Source organism: Microcaecilia unicolor, chromosome 2 (genome assembly GCF_901765095.1).
Source record: "Microcaecilia unicolor chromosome 2, aMicUni1.1, whole genome shotgun sequence".
Lineage (NCBI taxonomy): Eukaryota > Metazoa > Chordata > Amphibia > Gymnophiona > Siphonopidae > Microcaecilia > Microcaecilia unicolor.
The window spans coordinates 593,263,924-593,286,316 of NC_044032.1; the positions used below are offsets into that span (position 1 = coordinate 593,263,924).

Consider the following 22,393-nt stretch of genomic DNA (forward strand, 5'->3'; position numbering starts at 1 on the left):
CAATTTACCATATATCTGGACAAATTCTCCACTCTCCACTGATTCCAATTCATATTCAGATCTGTACACAGTACCAAAACCCTGCTCCTAGTACTACCAACATAAGTTAAACAATATCTATGTAAGGGGAATCAGGTCCTACTACTTCAGTTCGACATTTCGGTGGTGTTCAATGCGGTGGATCATGTAATGCTATTTGAACAACTAAATCAGATAGGAATAACAGGATCTGTTTTCAAGTGGTTCAACAAATTCCTTTCGAACAGAAACTACTCTGTAAAACAAAACAGACACCTCTCCAAATATTGGATCCTGAAATGTGGTGTACCCCAAGGATCCCTGATCTCTCCTATTTTGTTTAACTTTTTCATGTCTTCCCTCAGCTTAAGTCAAGGAGAAGAGAGTAGTCCTTGCTGGATTCCACACTTATCGCCATTCCTTGGGATTCTTAACTATGCATTGCTCCTTGTAATTATATCGTGTAACAAGGAAATGCCAGGTTATCTCATTAAGACTCCTGACACAGGCGCATCTGCGCCAAGACATGGCAGCTGTGCCGTTTAATTGTTCCTCAATAAAGATTTGGAAACTCATATGTCTCCCTTGTGTTTGGATAGAGCCCATCTGTCCTACTCCCTTCTCCTTGACCTGACTATTTTCCGTAGGAATTATCGCACCTCCACCGCACGTGGTTTTTGCCTTCTTCCCTCAGCTCAATACACCTGGGATTAGGAGAGCTACTGTTGTCATATGCAGATGGCATCATACTCCTTCTACTGCTGACATCTTCTCACTGGGATGAATGCTATTCAGACCTGGGCTTCGGCAAACAAACTAAAACTGAATGCACAAAAGACTAAGATTCTATGGTTCCGGAATCAAGGAGTTGAGGCCCCAACTTCAATAACAGTATCCAAAGATAGAACCTTCGTAGTCGAATCAGAAGCTAGGGTGCTGGGGGGTCTTCCTAGAGTCCTTCCTAACATTCTCATCCAATATCAACCAACAATGGACGATCTCAATGTTTAAAATGAAACAACTGCATTTAGTCAGGTCATTCTTTGACCATGCAGCCTTTGTGCTATTGGTCCAAATGCTAATCCTATCGCATCTGGATTACTGTAATGTCCTATTTCTTGGTATTAAGACACAGTACCAGAAACAACTGCAGATCATGCACAACACAGCTGCAAGACTAATTTTCAAAATGAATACATAAACGAGTTTTTCATCATATCTTACTAAACTACATTGGCTAACCATAGCTGAAAGAATTAGGTTTAAAGCCACCTGGGAGAGAGCATCAGATCTGCCAAAAGAGCTTATTGGATACTGCACATGCCTTTGCATTTCTAAAACATTCCACTGCATACATAAAAAGACCAACTGCTTGAAAGTGGAAGATAAAGGGAATGGAAATTTTGAACTCATAATGGTAATGTGGTACAACACATTTTGAAAAAAGCTTACACAGCCTTCTGGCCTCAGCAATATAAACAGTTTCCTACTGGAATATCAAACTGTTCCATGCAGAGTGCTAACAACTCTGTATGCAGCATTCCAAGAAATAATCAAGCCCCATCTCCCTCCCCTGACTGAAACCCTCATGAGCATGATGTGACAATAATTAAAATAACCGTGTTATGAATAAAGAATGATAAGCAATAAACCACAGGACTCCAGGCACATGAAAGATAGGCACAAAAGTGAACTGTAAATTAATCTTGTGTTTACACAACAGAGGCTTCCAAGGGGTTTCATTTAGTGCTAGGAAGATGAATAGTGATAGACTGGAACCAGACAGTAGCTCAATAACAGAAGGAAGGGAACTTATCTCTGCAAGCTGTTAGTGTCCCAGAATACATCTGCATCAAATCTTGAAGTTAAACAAATGTTTCAGTGACCGAAGGCTTTATGGCATATATTTATCCAACCATATTACAGGTTGCCAGAAGGATCCCATCTTTAAGCCATGCCTCCAACTTTGCCCAGCCACACCCTACCTCCACCCCACTCTGCCTAGTCACATCCCCACACCCTCCCACTCCACCCGTTGACAGACCTCGGCATAGCACCAACACGCTACCGCCCCCTAGGGCAGCAGGAGATGCTGCTGATGGAGGGCGAGGCTGCTCAGTGAGGGTATGCGCAAAAGTGCTAGTACTCCAAATGCACATAAAACACATGTAAACGTGAGGGCCTAGCTCAGTGGTTCCCAAACCTGAACCCGGAAGAACCCTAGCCAGTCAGGTTTTCAGAATAGCCACAATGGATATTCATGAGAGAGATTTGCACGTAGTGGAGGCAGTGTATGCAAGTCTCTCTCATAAATATTCATTGTGGATATCTTGAAAACCTGACTGGCTGATTTGCCTCCAGGATCAGGTTTGGGAACCACTTGCCTAGCTTATAGAATTGCCCTTTTAAGTGTGAAGTTGCTGTGATAACTGCTAGCATGGCCATGCATTAACGGCATGTGCTAATTCCTGTGTTAACTGTCCCAATGTGGTGTAATTAAATGTATCAAACGAAGAGGGGAAAATGTCTCATACATCTGTGGCAAAACACAATAACTTTTCAAGTGCTCACAGCGTAAAAAGTAATCATAGACATCAGAAAATCCCCCAAACACTTCTTTTTGTTTTATATTCAAAAATGTGCAAAAAACTTTTTGATTTTCTTAATCTTTTTCTCTGTCAATCTCAAGCAATGTTAATGTTCTAATGTTCTAATAGAAAATGTTGAAATGAGCCTGATCAAGGACTGATCCTTGCAGCGCACCAGTGGTAATGCCCCTTTAGTCTCTGGGAACACCATTTACCGCTACCCTTTGTCTCTTCCTATTTAACCAGTTTCTAATCTAGTCAGCCACTTTTCAGCCCATATCAGTTGCCTATGTGGAATCATGTCAAAAGAATTGCAAACATCCAAATACACCAACTCTAGTGCTCTCCCCTGACCTAATTCTTGGGTCAGCCACGCAAAGAAATTCATCAGACTTGTCTGTCAAAATCTACCAATTTTAGAGCTGGACATCTCCATTTAGGAGCTTGGATGCTGCGTGGTGCGCACCCAAATTTTATCATGGAATACCTGTTGAACTAGGTATTCATATGTCTGCAATTACGCCAGCCAATAAACCTGGTGTAAGGGCAGTTGTGTACATGCGGCAGGGACATGTGTATTCTGTAAGTTATGTGCATAAGTGGCAGCCCCGCCCATTGCACACCTATGTTTCACTCATGAATACACCCCTTTGCATTGACATGCTATGTCACATTCATCCTTAAAGAATTGTGCTTAGGCATTCCGCTAACATTTTCACGGGTAAGTGTACATGTATATGTGTAAGTGCTTTGTGTGTACTAGGGCCATGTAAATGCAGGTACCCATTTATAGACTTGCCCTTAAACTTTCTTCGGTCCTGGATACTAGGAACTGCACTGTCCTCTGTTTTAGCAATGACTCCATTAATATACTCATCAGAGAAGTCAGACCAACCAGCCTGTAAGTCCCAGCCTCCTCCTTAAGTCTACTTCTGCTAGTCTAGAGTCTTCCAAAATAATTTCTAGACTCCAAGGAAACATAAAAAAAAAAAAAGATCAGACTGTGGAGCCACCAGAACTTCTCTGATATGTATTCCATTTGATCTTATTGCTCGTCACAAACACAGTCTTCTGAAATTCATTTGAGGCCTACCTCACTTGCATTCCCATTTGTTTTGATTTTCTGTGGGCCTACTGCCGTTCTTTCCTTAGTGAACGTGAACAAAGCAATTCGCCTTTTTTCCTCATCAGCTTCTACATATTCCTCCCCTTCTCCTTTGAGTCTTGCAATGCCACTTTTGCACTTCTCCTGTTAATAACCATATCTAAATAAGTCTTTGTCTCCTTTATTTTTTTAACCTGTAGCGACCTCTAAGGTTATGCCTTGTTTAGTTGGCAGAGACCTCTACAGGCTCTTCTAATAGACTGTATTTTGATCTGTTTATACCCTTGCATTTTCCAAAACAAGGGAGGGCCCTTCTGACCTGTGGGTTAATGATAGGAGGAGACCTCTCCTAGAGGGAAACTGGGACTGGTATAAAACACCATAACCAATGGTTATCTGGGTCTTTGGTTAGCTAAGCCATTGCACCACAAGGCGCAGGGATGTTGTGAGGTTATAGGAGTTGACTGGGCTTCTGCACTAGATGATATGTCTCCTGTATTGATTTTATATACAGCCTTGGATGGAGAAATTGAGCTAAGTACTTATTATACTGAATAAATAATTATCTTAAAAAAAGAAAAAATTGAGAGTAAAGAAATTAAAAACTGAGGAAATCATGGATTGGTGAAGATTACGTGCTCGTCCTATACACTGCTTGGCTCAAGTTAATTAGCCTAATGGATGTTAGCATGCACACTTGATTGATCCAACAAAAGTTTTTTTTATACATTTAGGGCCCCGTTTACTAAGGTGCGTTAGTGTTTTTAGCATGCCTGCACTTAGTGCATGCGCTAACTATGTAGGCACCTATAGGGATATTGTAGGCACGTACATGGTTAACGGGCGTTATAAACGTTAACGTACCTATAGCGCTGCTTAGTCAACAGGGCCCTTAATGATTTGTTCATAGGAAAAATTTAAGAAAATGGGCTTATGAATAGTATAATCATACTCCACCCATGGCATGCCCCCTCCAAAAATATGTCGAAAAAATAGCCAACGCGTAAGTTATGTGCAAACACGTAAAATGTTGCAAAATGCTTTAGCACATTTTGCGGTAGCCTGTTTTTCCCATGCTAAGCACACGTTAGGGCTTAATGCCCTTTAATAATTTTAGTACAAGGGCCTCTAAAGTTGTTTCCTTGACTGATTTGAGTCATCAATAACATCTAAGATACAAATAACTTTAGCTGAATGATGACCTTGTTTAACTGGAAATCTAGCTCCAAATTTGGCTGCCTCCAGTTTTATTAACTGAAGGAATTGGCAACTGTATTGATGCTTATTTTTCAACTTTTTTTTTTTCCTTATCCAAAGGATGTCAAGCTGAAGTCTGTCACAACTGGCGGAGATGTCTGGTACTTGTTGGGCGTTCAAGATGTCTGAGTGTATTTGTTTCAAAGACAGGAACCATTTCTCACACCAGTTTAAAGCAGTCAGAACATTTATTGGGAAGATAATAATTCTGGTTTAAGTACAGAGAGATAGTACATGTGGTTCAGCTCCACTCTCAGACACAATACAGGGCTTCTTCATCTCTTGCATGCCTAGGAAGTGAGTCTCTAACTGGATGCCTCCTTTTAGATGCCCCAATGCCGAGCGGTGAGAGCTTATTTGACTGACTGTACATTTGTCCTTTAGATTGTAAGCTCCTTTGAGCAGGGACTGTCCTTCTATGTTAAATTGTACAGCGCTGTGTAACCCTAGTAGCGCTTTAGAAATGTCAAGTAGTAGTAGTAGTAGTAGTATTCAATAATGGTATCACCCAGATTCTATTCATAGAATACTAGCGTCACTCGGTATCAGTGCCCTGAACATTTAGGCATCCAGTGTTACACCAGCCATGACTGGTAAGCCTAAGAAGATTCTAAGAGCTCTAAGAGAGGGATTCAAAGAGATGGGAGATCTTATTCTGATAGTAGATGACTATTCTAATGTATTAACTCCTAGGTGAAACTGTAAGCCAACAGGTAAGCTATAGATTACTTGAGATATGTTAACCTGTGAACTGTTTTGGGCAGTGATATATCTAAGGGAGAAATGGATTGATTTTACTCTATGAGTAATGTCTTTGGGGCCGTTCAGCAATACCACGATGGAGGATGTCATTACCATTCTGATGTTGCCTTTTGATCGAAAAGCACTAAGGACATAGAAATGCCATCTTTTTTGTGGTCAGGCACCTCTTAGGCTTCAGTTTGGAGCAAAGACATTTCTGAAGAAAAATTCTTCTAAGCCTATTTTGTGGAAATTAAATTTAGTTGATGAAATGTATTTCTGTGTTGCAGTACACATTTGGGACCACGTCAAGAAGTATTATAAATAAATTTAGCCAGGTTGGAACGGGAATTTATGTTGAATTGCTATCTAAAGATGAGTGTAATTATATTTAAGAATGATTGAACTTGAATCATTACCATCTGTGGTCCACTACAGCAGTGGTTAGACAAGCTCAAACTGAAACCACACTGCATTCTTCCAAATGGAGAGCAAGGCAACATAAGGGAGAAGTGCTCCAGAATGGATTTGGGAATACTGTGTCCACAGGCACTCTTGGTGGAGTTACAGGGACCAGAGGCACTGGAAAACAGGGACAAAGTCAATACGTGTCCCCCTCCCCAGCTCTTCCACTCCTGTGTGCATCTCTTGTCCTCTTTGCTCCTCCCCTTAATTATCAGCTCTTTTTATTTTGGGGTAAATTGGCCTGGCAATGCAACTGCAGTCTTATCCTAGAGCTTCCTGGCCAGGGTTTCCTTGCATTTGCAACTACTTTGAATGTTTTATGCTAATGTATGCTTACTGGTTAGTCTGATCATTTATTTTCTTTAAATAATATTACATGCTACCTTGTACAGTACAGATACCAAGTATATGTCAGTACAGCTTATTGTTGTTAAATGCCGTCTGTTCTCTGGTGTAAAGGAGGCTTATTTCAGGGCTCAGGAAGCAACTGTCTCATTTAATACAAGTCATCCACCCTTTAACTGGCTCAAATTCCACAACCCTGATTATAGGTCCTGGAGTACTCAGCACCAGACCATACTCCAGAACCAATAGCAGGGGAGATAGGTTATACTAAATTATTATTTTCATTGCAATTGTGGGTCATGTATGTCAAGCCCCAAAGAAAATGTATATTTTGGGAAATAATATCAGGCATCACTTTTTTTCATGGCCATATTTATGGTATAAATGTAAAGGGAGTCAGATAAAGACAGAGATGGTGCCTGACAGAAGAAAGACCAGTGACAACAGTAGGACAATCAACATAAAAGACAGCAGTATGGTATCAGCCAATTTTATTAAAATACGGCCCTGTATCAGCTTACACTGCATCAGGGGCACATCTTGCATCTAAGGATCTTTGAATCAACCCATACAGTTTCCTGTATTAAAACCTCCATATATGTGTTGAAATTCTCTCCTAAACACAAGACTTTGTGAGTCAAATCCTGGACTTACACAGTTTGAATCTGAGCAGTGTTTCATACAGATAAACTGTACCCTTGATGCAGGCATAAGTTAAAACATGGGCCATTCATGCATGTTTTAATTAAATCGACTGATATCATACCACCATTTTTTGTGATAAATATAAAGGGGTCTATGGATTATGCTTCCCCCACTGAAGGGTATAAGTAGTAAACGGAATTAACATTTACATAAGTACATAAGCATCGCCATGCTGGGACAGACCAAGGGTCCATCATGCCCAGCACCCTGTCACTGACAGCGGCCAAAAGAACAAGCAATTTGTCCCGCCCATCCTAGAAATACTGTATTATTCCCTCGTCCATTCAATAACATTCTATGGCTTTTCCTCCAGGAAGCCGTCCAACCCTTTTTTGAAGTCCGCTAAGTTAACTGCCTTAACCACCTTTTCCAGCAGCGAATTCCAGAGTTTAACTACGCGTTGAGTGAGGAAAAATTCCTCCGATTCGTTGAATTTACCACACTGCAGCTTCATCGCATGCCCCCTTGTTTTTGGAAAGCGTAAACAGACGCTCCACTCATTATCTTATAGACCTCTATCATATCTCCCCTCAGCTGCCTTTTCTCCAAGCTCAAGAGCCCCAGCCTCTTCAGCCTATCCTGATAGGGAAGTCGTCCCATCCCCTGTATCATCTTTGTCGCCCTTCTCTGCACCTTTTCCAATTCCACTTCTGTCTCAGTCTGATGAAACTGGGAAGTAGGACAGGGTGCTGTTGCCTCTCCCTTCTACCAACTTCTCTAACCAACAACCTGGCCATTGTGACCACTCCTTGAGACCTGTGCCATGACACACTCACCACACCAGTGGTATTCTCAGGGGCCTCAAATGGATTAATTTTCAGGTTTCCGGGATGAATATGCATGAGATACTACCATGCATACTACCTAGATTGAAAGATAATGTCTATGTATTACACTTACACTGACAGTATGTTCTCCACTGGAAGGACAACAGACCATAGTAAATGGGTACACAGGTCCCTTTAAAGTAGCACTGGAGAACAGGCACAAGAGGGCCTTAGAGGAGTTAGGAAGCCAACCCCAGTCCCATAGGAACCTAAATTCCACGAGGGGACTAGAGGGCTCCAAGACGGTGTGTAGAGAAAGATCAGAAAACTCTTTATTGTTTTATTATATCATGGTACAATTTGGATGCAACAAGGAGTTTATAAAGTGTGTCAGACTGGTTCGGCTGAAAACATTTTATTTTGGAACACCAAAATCCTGTATGGAATCTTTGTGCTAACATTACATATCTGACTGCATTCCCCACATTGAAGAACCCTTACTGTGCTGGCAGAAGGGAGCTGGAATTCAGTCGGTTGAGAAATGAACCTGAGGAGGGGGGGTCAGTTGGGTACATAAATACCCCTCAGAATTTCAGAATCACAAAATATACAAATTCAAATGGCAATTTGGCATTAATAAAGTGTTGATATCCTCTAGGCACAAAGTTTTGCCTCTAAAACATTAACTTCCTCTACAATATGGTATCACCAAAGGTAAATACACTAAGAAACTTGCCCATGAAGTTAAGTATTTGCAATTATTTAATTTTCCCCTTGATATCTGCCATACATAGGTTATTTACTTTGGCAACCATAATGCAGTTAAAACCTTTTTCTGCTAAGTGACTGTGAATAAATCATGTTTCTGTTTACTTTCAAATTTTCATTGTTGTTTTATTGAACGAAAGACCCTTCAACTCATAAAGACAGCACGGTACAAGTTATAAACTGATATTTTTGTAGTAGAGATATTCACAGCCTGAAGCTTTGCAAAAAGGTTTTTTTTTAATGTATTTGACCTTTTTTAAGTGCTTGACTGGCTGACCTTTGGATGTAGGAAAAAAACACATTCCTCAGAGACCATATGATGCAATGCAACAATGACTGACCTTTCACCTGCGGGATGTGAACTGAATTCTGTGTGGTTACATACAAAATAAATCCAACTCTTGGCAACCTAATCATGCAGTTAGGAAAAAAATAATCAAACCTGCAAAACTCTAAGGAAAAGTTGTGCAAGCAGAATTTATACCATTTGTTATCATTCCCAGCCTATATGGTTTTATATTTAATTATATATCTAGGATTAGATTTTATAAATGGCTCCTAAAAAATTGGAGCTGAAAAACAATGGGCTTAGCGCTATTCTATAAACCTCGCCTAAAGTTTGGCGTGGTTTATAGAATAAGCATAGTGCCCATTCCCACAACTAAATATTGTCATGGCCAGGGGTGTAGCCAGACTTCGGCAGGAGGGGGGTCCAGAGCCCGAGATGAGGGGGCACACTTTAGTCCCCCCCAGTGCTGCCGACCCCCCCGCCATTGCCGACCCCCCCGCCGCCGCCACCACCAACTTTGACCCCCCCTGCCGCCGATCCTCTCGACCCCCCTCCTGCTGCCAACTCTCCCCCGCCGTCATCGTCGCCTACCTTTGCTGGCGGAGGACCCCAATCCCCGCCAGCCGAGGTCCTCTTCTTCCTTCGTTCTGTTTCTGAGTCTGACATCCTGCACATTGTACGTGCAGGACGTCAGACTCACAGAAACAGAACGAAGCCTTGTGATCTGCAGGGCTTCTTTCTGTTTCTGTGAGTCTGACATCCTGCACGTACAGACTCAGAAACAGAACGAAGCCTTGCGCCGGAAGAAGAGGACCTCGGCTGGCGGGGGTTGGGGTCCCCCGCCAGCAAAGGTAGGCAACGGCGGGTTGATGGCGGGTTGACGGCGGGAGGGGGGGTCGAGGGGGTCGTCGTCGGGGGGTCCAGGGCCAAATCTACGGGGGCCCAGGCCCTCGTGGTCCCACGTAGCTACGCCCCGGGTCATGGCCATTTACACCAACTAAAACCTGGTGGAAATGCCAACGCCTAACTTAGGCGCGGATTGGGCATATTCTCTAACAGTGCACGTAAATTTTAGGAATGCCCGTGCCCTTCCCATGGCCATGCCCCCTTTCGAGATACGAGTGGTAGAATTTATACGCATCACTTTATAGAACATGCTTAGCAAGTTGTACACATACATTCAAATTATGCTGATAATTGCCTGTTAGTGGCCAATTATCAGCACCAACTGGCTTGTTAATCCATTAAGTCACGCACACAATTTGGCTATATGGCCAAAATTGAGAGCGTAACTTTAGTTGCTATATATAGAATCTGGGGGCTAATGTCTTTTAAGTCAATAAGATCATGAGATAAGTTTCTTCATTTCTGAGATATAGGAGTCCTTTTACTAAAGTGCAGTAAGATTTTGCAAATGCCGCAGGTTAAGAAGGGCATAAATTATTAAGCAGTAAGAGCAAAATTCTTGCGGTAAATGCAGGGGGGGGGGCATGCTTACCATCTGCCCTGCATTTACTGCACAGGCACTGCATTACATGCAGTGCCAGATAGCCCACACTATATAACGCACTGAGGTCCTAACACTTGCATCTGCATCCCTCCAGTGAAGGAGATTCTATATATGGTACCAAAGAAATCGGTGCTGAAATCAATGCCGACTAAGCATATTCTATAATCGGCACCTAGATTTAGGTGCCGATTATAGAATATGCTTATTTGATATTTCAGCGCCGACATCTGCATGCATCCATTTACGCCAACGAAAACCTGGTGTCAATGTCAGCATGTAGATTTAGGCATACTGGGCCATATTCTATAACTAGGTGCCTAAATTTTGGAACGCTCACGAAGTACCCATTTCCACACCCCTTTTTGCCTCCACCCATTAGAGGTTCGGCACACATCGTTACAGAATACGCTTAGCGAGTTGTGCGCCTAAATTCTAATCAGTGCCAAATAGTGCTCATTATTGCTTAAATGCTGTTATCAGCTCTCATTAGCTCATTAACCCAATTAAGTTATGTGTGGTGTTATAGCATCCATGCCAATTTCAGTGCCTAAATCTAAGCGCACTATATAGAATCCAGAGGAATGCGCCTAAATGTACACATGACCCCTGCGTTTAAGCGCTATTCTACAAACCATGCCGAACATTAGATGCAGCTTAGAGAATAGTGCTTAAGTAGTTTTTTCCGTGCTGATTTTTTAGGCATGATTTATAGAATTCATTCCTTGGTGTCCAAGTGTTTTAAAAGAATACTGGCATAACATTTAGGTGCTCTCGTTTATACCTGCCATAAATTTGCCATAATTGGTGGCACCTAAAAGTAAAAGGCATGTAAACAACTTACAGTAGTTTGTATGTTGCTCACCTACGTGTCACTCCTGCCTTTGGCCCAACCATGTGAATGCCCCCTTTACAAATATGTGCTATGCTATATGAGTACATATTTGTAGTATACCAATTAGATGCCCTACTGGCATTTTTGCGGGTGTTTGCTTAGGAGAAAAAGGTCAGTATTCTGTACATTTAGGTGCACACTTGGCAAGAAAATTAAAGCAACTTGTTAAAGAATTGCCCTTCAAGAGGGCAATTCTCATCAGGGTGGGTCATTTTGAAAGGGAAACTACCTTGGTTAGTTCTCTTTTGAAGATATGCATCTGCAGGGTAGAAAAGTAGTGGTGGACTTTGAACCTACTTTATCTGAGCCCAAGGACCATGTGAAAAGGTGTGCTGGGGAATTTCATCTTGAAATCCCCAGGCACAGTTTTACTCCCCTGACCTCCCTTCTTGCTGCTAGGAATACCCTCTTTTCCTTTGGCTGTCTAGATGCATAGTGAAGGAGTAGCCTAGTGGTTAGTGCAGTAGACTTTGATCCTGGGGAACTGGGTTCAATTCCCATTGCAGCTCCTTTTGATTCTGGGCAAGTCACTTAACCCTCCATTGCCCCAGGTACAAAATAAGTACCTGTATATATGTAAACCACTTTGATTGTAACCACAGAAAGGCAGTATATCAAGTCCCATTCCCCCTCCACCCCTCCCCTAGTGAACCTCAGTGCCTAGATTTAGCTACTGTGGGATGGGCACTTTTTAGCCCCCGGGATTTTCCTAACTGCCTAATTACTCACATAAATTTTTATTTTTTAACATTTTTTTGTTACATTTGTACCCTGCGCTTTCCCACTCATGGCAGGCTCACTGCGGCGGGCAATGGAGGGTTAAGTGACTTGCCCAGAGTCACAAGGAGCTGCCTGTGCCGGGAATCGAACTCAGTTCCTCAGTTCCCCAGGACCAAAGTCCACCACCCTAACCACTAGGCCACTCCTCCAAAATCCCTTTGAAAATTGTACTTTAAATAAAAAATGATGTACGTGCATAGCAAATATGCCACTAATATGAGCATTTTATATCATTGTTCAGTACCACTAACATACAGGTGAGCATTTTTAGGCTCATAACAAGCTACTCTTCAAGGACAATGCACGTGGCTACCTTATGTCTAAAAATCAACTGTGTTTGTGCAGATCAAGAAGTACACACATACTTTTGAAGATAGGTACCCTTACTACACTATAAAAAGCTGGGAGGGAAATTCTATATAAAAGTTGCCAACATTTACATACAGTTTACACATGTAAATGTTTGGAATACATGTATATGTGCACATACATGTGTATCTATTAGTATTCCACCTACAGCTTATTCTGTAAATGCATGTGTTTCTTGCATGATACATATTTGACAGACGGGCATATGAATGGGCGGGATTAAACCTTTCATACCCACCTTAAAGAATGCTATAATTTACCCCCTGGATTCTATATATCACGCCGAGATTTCTGTGTGGAAATTGAAACGTATCCATAACAATGTGCATAACTTAATTAGTTAACAAGCTAATCAGCGCTGTTAATTGGATGTCAACAAGCAACTGTCAGCACTAATTTGCACTAAATGAGATTTACAAGCACAACTCGCTAAGTGTATTCTGTAATATGGTGTGGTAAATTTCAGGGCACATTGTTGAAAAGGGGGCGTGGTTAGAGGCACGGAATGGGTGGGTCATGGGCGTTTCTAAAGCTTATGCACATTATTATAGAATATACACCCTCTTTGCATCTAATTTAGGCATCGGGATTTACGCTAAGTAAAACATGGCCTAAATGGACGCGACCAAATTTAGTTGTGTGGAGAGGCGCTCGGCATATTCTATATACCACATGGAAATTTAAGCCTATTCTATAAAATGTAGGCGTGCTTTACACAATACGCCATTTCTTTACCATGCAAATTTTTCAGGCGCCATATATAGAATCTGGCCCTATGAATGTATCTCCGGCAGTTAGGTACCAGCTCTATAGCTGATGTAAATAATCATACCTAAGCATATACACATGCACTAGTATTCTGTAAAGAAAAGTAGACACCTATGTTTTGTTATAGAACAGGCTCCTATCAGGCATCCTCCGGACACTTATTTCAAAGTTTGCTTATAGAATTGCCCTCACGATGGGTTTTAGACTCAGAGAAAACAATATCGTTTGACAATATTATTTTCTTTTCTGATGATCTGTAGCACAAAAGATCGTTGGCAGTTTTGCATCCTATTACTATTTCCTTTCCTTGGAGAGCCAGTTTAAAGAATTATTGTGGCCGCAACTCAAATAGTATAGTTTTAATTGAAACAAAGCGTGGATTACTGCTAGCCCAATGAATTTTTGAATCTTCGCATAATTTCCTTTACGATGTCAATTACTTCTACAGATGGGTGACATTAACTGCACTTCTAAACCCAGGGGTATGCAGGTAGATTTTGTTGTTTTCCAAAATGATGGACAGAATTCAGTAAAATGAGCCGATGTCTGTCTCTGTCTGTCTTGGGTCAAAATAACTCCCCAAAGAAAGGATAGAAAGTCAACAAATATGGCTTGTTGGAAGAAAATAGTAATATCAATATCTTTGGTGAATACAGCCTGTCAAAAATCCCCATTGCTTTACTTTGGGTGGCAGAGAGAGGTGGCAGAACATTACCTGAAGCAGCAGTTGAAGAATGGCACTTTTCAGTCTACCTCCCCCCCCATTACCTGAGCCACATTTCCCATACCTCACCAATAGGGGTGGCCCAAGGCAATCTGCCACCCGAGACAAGGGTGGGATGCTGCTCCTGCCCAGTCTGGCATCTCCCCCCTTCCTTCCTCAACCCTCTTCCTGGGTTTACCTTATTTTTTTCTTTTCCAAAAGGCGGCAGCGATTCCCATAGGCTGCCATGCCACCACTGGCAATGGTCTCTTTGCTCTACTGTATCTCGCCTTTAAGGAAACAGGAAGTTACGTCAAGAGGCAGACTGCAGTAGGGAGAAGAGGCCAATCCTGGCAACAGGTCAGCCTATCGGAATCGCTGCCACTGCCACATTTTGGAAATGAAAAAAATAAGGTAAACATGGGGAAGAAGGTTGAGGAGGGAAGGGAAGATTGCCATTCCTGGAGCGTGCTGCCTGAGGCCCCAGCCTCAGTTGGCCTAATGGTAGGGCTACCACTGCTCACCACAGTAAACACTCATACCGCAACCTACCCATACCTCTTTTATGCTTACACACTCCAATACTCCCTCACCCTGCCCACAAACTCCCAAAACACAGAAAAGATGATGGCAAAAGCCAGAAAGAGGATTGGGTGCATAGGAAGAGGAATGGCCAGCATAAAAACGGTGATTGAGACCTCATGCAGAGTACTGTGGACAATTCTGGAGACCACACTTTCAAAAAGATATAAACAAGATGGAGTGGGTCCAGAGGGTGGCTACTAAAAATGGTCAATGGTCTTCATCATAAAGTGTATAGGGAAAGACAAAGATCTCAATATGTAAACTTTAGAAGAAAGGCAAGAAAGGGGAAGTATGATAAAGACATTTAAATACCTCCATGGCATAAAAGCAGAGGATGAGGGTCTCTTTCAACTGATGAACGTGAGAAAGACTCAGGAGTAATATAAGGAAATACTTTATGGAAAGGGTGGTGAATGCACGGAACGGCCTCCTGGTGGAGGAGATGAAGACTGTATCAGAATCCAAAAAAGCGTGGGACAAAGCGCATAGGAAAGAAAGGGACAGTAGATAGTATGGCTGGGCATACTTGATGGGCCATATGGTCTTTATCTGCTATAGTTTTTCTATGTTTCTATCTAAGGAAATATTTCTGTATAGATGCATCACGTGGAGGGGAATAATCGAACAGCGCCGGCGAAATACATGGCCGGCGATGTATTTTGGCGGCGCCGCAAAGAGCTGGCCAGAACCGTATTTTCGAAAAAGATGGCCCGCCATCTTTTGTTTCGATAATACGGTTCCGGCCAGCCAAATGCATTGGATTTGGCCGGGGTTTGAGATGGCCGGTTTTGTTTTTTAGCGATAATGGAAAGTTATGTCGGCCACCTCAAACCCGGCCAAATTCAAGGCATTTGGCTGTGGGAGGAGCCAGCATTTTTAGTGCACTGGCCCCCCTGACATGCCAGGACACCAACCGGCCACCCTAGGGGTCACTGCGGTGGACTTCAGAAAAGCTCCCACGTGCATAGTTCCCTTACTTTGGGAGCTGAGCCCCACAACCCCCTACCAAAACCCACTACCCACAAATGTGCTGCACCCACTAAAACTGCTCCAGGGACCTGCATACAGCCTCTAGGACTTATTGCTGCTGTATAACTTTGGCAAACCAGTTCACACTTGAAGACTAATCTCTCTGAAAAAGTCCTTTCTTGAAATAACCATGTTTACTCACAGTTAACTGCAGATCAGAGGTTGTGCCCCACTGGCAAACAGTCCCCTGGTACTAAGATTAGCAGTAGGTCAGAGCTGGCACAATGGTGTACAATGCCCTCTTTCAGCACCATTCAAAGTAAGAACTACGTTCTCTTACTTGGGTAACACAGGAAAGGGATCTAAAACTATCTTACAAAAATGGCCACTACCGCATGGACTACAACAGGAAACAAAACAGGGTACACTCTGACCCAGTAAGCAGGGGGGAAATGCACCACGGGAGTAGAGCCTACCAACTACCAATACTTACACCCACCACAATGCATTGCTGATGTGACTCTAAAGTGCAAATAACAGAAAAGGTGCCACACTCACCCCAGAGCCACATCACAAACAGGCAAAGGTTGTCGGAGGACAGAACACATTCTGCTGTCATGGAGGTGGGTACGGAATTTGAGGCTGGTGACAGAGACTGGCAAAATATGTTTCTAATTGATTTTTTTAAGTGGGAGGGGGTTGGTGACCACTGGGGAGGTCATCCCTGATTCCTTCCGGTGGTCATGTGGTCAGTTGGGGCACCTTTTTGAAGCTTGGACCTGAAAAAAAAGGGATCAAGTAAAAGCGGCGAAATGCTCTTCATCACCGCTTTTTTTTTTCCATTATGGGCTAAAGCTGGCCATTTCTTAACCCTGCCCATGCCCGCCTTCGCTTCGCTGCCAACACGCCCCCTTGAACTTTTGCCGGCTCTGCAACGGGAAAGCGGCGATGGTGTTTCAATTGCAGCTTTCGATTATACTGATTTGGCCACTTTTGCGAGATCGCTGGCTATCTCCCGATTTATGGCCGGCAATCACTTTCGAAAATGAGCTGGTTGGTCTCCCAGCGAATGTGGTGGATATGAGGACCATATCAGAATTCAAGAAAGCTTAGCACAAGCACAGAGGGTATGGTATGGAAGGGCAGACTGGATAGGCTGTATGGTCCTCATCTGCCATCATTTTCTGTTTCAATACTTAATTGAGTAAATGAGGATACTGGTTCAGTTTTGCTTTCGGCAAGGCAGACCGATTATAGAGCAATTGTCAGCATTCTGCAGCTTCTAATGATTCCTTCAAGCACCACAATTCTCCAGAACTGGCACCTTTCAAACTGATTTCACCTCTCCTCTATGGTTTTAACAAGTGGAAAACATCATACTGAAATATAAATTCAGCCATATTGAGTATATGTTATAATAACAAAATACTTATATGAGAAATCCAAAATGGTTCTTATTTTAATTCTATTTTATACTACTACTACTTAACATTTGGTGCTTATGTACAGTTATGAAACAGGATTCCAGATCTATTAACCCCAATAGCATATTTACATCTGTGAGGTTTATAAAATACCCTTTTGCACTGCTGCTATGCCTCTGTTCTGTCCAAACGATGTCCCCAGGAATACCCACATGCAGATCGCGTTTAGCAGGGAAAGCACTTATAGCAATCATTTCCTTTCGAGGATTATTTAACCCTCTACAATTGCCACGTTTAGAACCATTGAGGGGCCCTTTTACTAAGCCACATAGGCGCGTACGTGTGTCCTATGCACGTCCATTTTGAACTACCGCGTGGCCCAGGCAGCAATTTCATTTTTGACGCGCGTCTGCTACATGTGCTGGAAAATATTTTTTATTTTCCGGTGCATGGCACTAACCAAGTGGTAATCAGCATTGTACGTGTGCATGACAATTACTGCCCGGTTAACACATGAGACCTTACCGCTAAGTCAATGGGTGGCGGTAAGATCTCAGGCCCAAAATGGACGCACACCAATTCTCATTTTGCTGCATGTCCATTTTCGCCCCTCCCCCCCAAAAAAGCCTTTTTTGCAGGCAAGCTGAAAAATGGACCTCTGTGTGCGTCCAATAGATGCGTCTACACCAGCACAGGTCATTTTTCGGCGCACCTTAGTACAAGGACCCCTCAGACTGTTGTGAATCCTGATGCAGGCAGCTGTGCTGAAACACGGAACCTTGTTGAGTCACTATTTTGGGGGAATGTTTTTTTTATGTTGGCCTATTTTTTTAATTATTTTTTTTATTATAGTAAACTTTGTGTGTCATTGTTTGACTCCAAGGTTTCCTTTTTGTTCGTCCTCCCCTACTACCTTTACTTCTGTATTTTTTTGTAGACTTTTTCGCCTCTTGGGAGCATATGCTAATATTGCATTGGCATGGCCATTTATACAAATTACTACCACCCATTCTGTAGGCAGTAATGGCTCATGCGGTATCAATGCGCTAACCAGTTAGCTTGAAGTAATGTAGCTGTGCTAACTGGTTAGTGCAGGAATACTCATTCTCCGCCTCGACACACCCCCTCAAAAAATATTAGAAAATTTTTTTAATGCATGGTTAGTGCGCACAGATTTCAAGGTTACTGCAGGATACTGTAAATTCCAGGGGCCCTCTTTGCACCCCAGGAATTCTGCTATGTGTTGGGTTGCCTGCCTAAATCCTTGTGATATTCCATCCCACTGATATCTCTGTTGTATAGATACCAGAAGGCATAATTTTAGGATACTGTCCATGACCATAGTCTTCTATCCATCAGGATCTAAGTAGATCTTTGTCCATTTAAGTTCCCATATATATATAGTATTAGAAGTCTATGAAACTTAGTGTAAAGAGTGTGTGTGAGTTGTATGTGGCTTAGTTTTAAGTTAGAATGACAGGTAAAGAGTTATTGGAAATAAAGACAGAGATAAATTTCAGAAAGAAGACTTTAATCTTACCAAGTTGTTCAATTAAGTACAGACAGACAGACTCTGGTTTCAGTCGCACAGGGCCCTGCCGTCTGAGCAAGCGTTGGGGAGAACTCCAATTCTCTATCAAAATCTTATCCCTTTTATACCCACAGATGCCCATAGAAGTCTATTGTGAGGTACATTTTTTTTCTAATATTTCTCAATTTCTGAGATCATACTTTCGTATCCGGCCACCTGTTTATCTGTACCCAACTCCTTCCGTTCTAGCTATTGCAAGTTATTTCGCAATTTCCTCTTTTGTCAACATGTTTTTCTCTTCTGCCAGAACATCTTATTTTTAGCATATCAGTTTCACTTCCTCTTTTTTTTATCATCTTATGATCTCAGTTTCATCTTATAGAAAGACAAACTCCATTTTAATAAGTGCTACATTCAATTTGTACCTGATTTTGTTAAGACTCATCTATAAGGCCATTAGTAGGTTATCAGGCCTAGTCAGTGCTTTTCAGCTGTACAAAGCTATGTAGCTTGGCCCACCACAGTGGATAGATCTTAAACTAGAACGCATATTAACTTGCAGGAAAAGCAAGTCCTTGCTCAGCCAGTCATAGATTTTAAAACCTAGCTGGTATTTTTACAGCCTGAGTCCTAAAATCTGGCCTTCCACCCTTCCGGTGGGCATCCAGTGAGGGCCTCTTGCTGTAGTATAATTATACAATACCAGAATGTGTCCTGCAGTACCTCATATTTTGCTATGTTAAGTTAATGCCTTATGTAGCTTAGTAAAAGGACTCCTTAGTTATCTGATAGCTTGTACCACAAATATCTTCTGAGAAACATGGGAACTTAATATATATATTTTTTGCATTTGAACTCCAGAAACTCTCAAGAAAGGAAAACAAGGACTGATTAACAAACCTCATAATTAGAGGAAATGTTCCTGACCCATAGTTGATCCACAGTTCATATTTTTGTTATTATGGTGCAGTGATTAACTTCCCTAACAAATCACTCAGAGCTGCTGTGACCAAGTAGGACATTTCTGTAATCTGTTGCCACCAAAGTGAACTTCTTTCATTTATGAAACAAGTTTTAAACTTTTTTGCAATAATTTTCAAATTTAGAACTGATGAACTATTCCCAAATGGATCATTATCCCCTGGATTCTAATGGATCATTATCCCCTAGATTCTACACAGCGTGACCGAAGTTGCATGCAAGAATCTGGTCATAGTCTGGATTTTTGCACACAGTTTAATTACTTAACAAGCTGATAATTGCCACTTAATCAATTGACACTAATTGGCATTAATTCGAATTTATATACACAACTTGCTAGGCTTATTCTGTAAAGTGGTGCGCGTAAATTCTAATGTGCGCTGCCTATTAACTAAAAAACCTTTTGGAGTTGACAGCTATTAGGAGAGCTGACTAATAGTTAATGCAGTGGGCTGAGAACTTGGAGAACTACTACTACCACTACTTAACATTTCTAGAGCGCTACTAGGGTTACGCAGCGCTGTACAATTTAACAGAGAAGGACAGTCCCTGCTCAAAGCAGCTTACAATCTAAAGGACGAAATGTCAAGTTGGGGCAGTCTAGAACTAGGTTCAATTCCCACTGCAGTTCCTTTTGAGCCTGGGCAAGTCACTTAACCCTCCATTGCCCCAGCTACAAAACTTAAGAGTGTGAGCCCACTAGGGACAGAAAATGTATCTGCACATAATATGCGCAAACCACTTTGGTTGTACCCACAGAAAGGTGGTATATCAAATCCATGACCCTTGACCCTTTTATACTTATCAGTGGAGCTAGGTAGGTGTGCATTACAATTACTGTGCCACTACGACATATCCCCTGGATGCTATAAATTGGCCGTTAACAATCAATAATTGAAGATAATTGGCTCTAATTTGGATTTGCGAGCAGATCTGTCTGTATGCGATTCTATACAGATCCATGCCTAAATTCTCTCACGCATAACCCAAAAGGGGGCATGACTATGGGAGGGGAATAGGTGGGTCAGGGGCGTTCCAAAGAATTAGGCACAGTGTTAAAGAATCAGGGAGCTGCACACCACATTTAGGAGCCAAGATTTACACCAGGTTTCAGCTAGTGTAAGTTCTCGCACCCAAAACTGGGTGCCAGAATCTGCACTAAGTGCTATTCTATAAACAGCATTCAGCCTGGAGCACCCTTTCTAGAATAGCTCTGAATGCAAAATTTTTCCCAATACTAGCCATATCATTTTTCTAAAATATATGAATATATGAATAGGCCATACGTTCTCTGGCTTTGAATATTAGCCCGTTTGGTTTTACAGGCAAATTTCAATTCTTCTTTTTTAGAAAACTGAGCCTGGGAAAATGTGGTATGTCCAAGGGTTACAGGAGAAATATTAGGGCTCTCAGATTCAGGAGGTCAGATCTTGGCCTCCCTAGTAACTGTGTGTGATTTTTAAAAAGGCCACTTTCAGATATCTGTGAATCATTTCACCAAATTTAATTGGATAATCATAACATTGTTTATTTTCTCCTTCTCCTTCTGGCACTGTGATGCTTGTTAGTCATCAAAAATGATGCAGACTTTTCATCCAAAGATAACTAACATGTTTATACACAACTATAGTTATAAAAGATGTTGAAAATTAATTTAGTTGAAAGGCTCTGCATGACAGATTATTATTCATTACGGATCCCAACTGACTCCATATGGGCCAAAGAGGCTGATCCAGTCCTAGTTTCATCCCGTTGCTTGCATGGAGTATTAGTCCAAATGTCTCACTGATTTTCTTTTTAGGTAATCAAAACTACAACCTCATGCATACACTGAGAAAAATCTGGAATGAGGTGTTAATTTCTTTAAATTACCCCCCTTATTTTCTAAATCCTGCTACTCTATCCATATGTTTCATCTTTGCTTACACCTTATGCTGCCTATTAAAATGTTTTATTGTGTATTATGTTGACACTGTAAGTAGTATACTATGCCATACTTTGTATTGTTATTTGAATATTTTTACAGCTGTAATTGTCTATTGCCTATGTTTACATATTGGTTATGGAAAACACAACTTCAAGAGATCAATACGAGACACCAGGGTGAGATGCTCCAGAAAAACCTTTATTAGGACCCTACACGGTCCATGTTTCGGCTTTTAAAAAAGCCTTCATCAGGGGTCGATCAGTGGGTGCACAAAGTATGTACTGATTGACAGTGGAGCACATGAAATGTCGTCTCTAAATAAAACGAGGTGTACTGCCTCGCACCAACATGTTCAGTTTTAAAAGCCGAAACACGGACCGTGTAGGGTCCTAATAAAGATTTTTCTGGAGCATCTCACCCTGGTGTCTCGGATTGATCTCTTGAAGTTGTGTTTTCCACTTCCTTTTGCTGTTGAATTTTTGTGGAAACTGCGAACCCCATTTGTTTCTACATATTGGTTATGCCAATGAAGAGGTGACCACAGGAGCCTTATCGTTACCAAGCAATTTTTCTTTTAAATAGATACGCTCGCTTTTGAGATACGCAATATGCTTGCACAGCTTTGATTGATCGTACTCAGCGTTTTTACAAGATCCACTTGTATTCAAAGCATTGGATTTACACATTTTGCATACTTCACAACAAAAACCTTTACCCCTGAGGCAGGCATTGTTTAACGCCGAAACATGGCCCATGTCGGGTCATTTGTTAATAAAGGACTCCTGTTGTCTCAATCTTGAAGGCCCAGTGTTGCTTTTTTTGTTTGTCTATTGCCTATGTTTGACATTCTTGCTGTACACTGCCTTGAATGAAATCCTTTAAAAAGGTAGTAAATAAATCCTAATG

General features: G+C 41.8%; 1 protein-coding gene across 5 annotated transcripts in view; it reads right to left on the reverse strand.

The window, feature by feature from the left end:
• The window catches only part of PALLD (palladin, cytoskeletal associated protein), a 738,625-nt gene that overhangs the window by 135,311 nt on the left and 580,921 nt on the right, over positions 1 to 22,393 (reverse strand). The gene's annotated exons all lie outside the window — the stretch shown is intronic.